The sequence below is a fragment of the Aplysia californica genome, unplaced genomic scaffold (assembly GCF_000002075.1).
Source record: "Aplysia californica isolate F4 #8 unplaced genomic scaffold, AplCal3.0 scaffold00496, whole genome shotgun sequence".
Classification (NCBI taxonomy): Eukaryota; Metazoa; Mollusca; class Gastropoda; order Aplysiida; family Aplysiidae; genus Aplysia; species Aplysia californica.
The window spans coordinates 149,840-150,136 of NW_004797766.1; positions in this window are offsets into that span (position 1 = coordinate 149,840).

Sequence of the window (297 nt, forward strand, 5' to 3'; positions counted from 1 at the left end):
TCATCATGGATGTAAGAGTGAAAAACCAAGGAATAAATATAAATAATGTACATATAACTCGTAGATGAAAGGCAGATACTTCGCTGTTTTGCACCGTAGTGTTGGGGAATTTGCTGTTTGCACTTCTCAAACAAAACCACTGCACTTTTGAGGTAACATTTACAAAGAGCTGTACTTAATGGGGCACTGAAGATATACTTTGAAGACACACTCTGCATATTGAGATAAAAAAGGAATAAATTTATCTCTCTCTCTCTTTCAATCTGTCTCTCGCTCTCTCTCTCTCTCTCTCTCTCT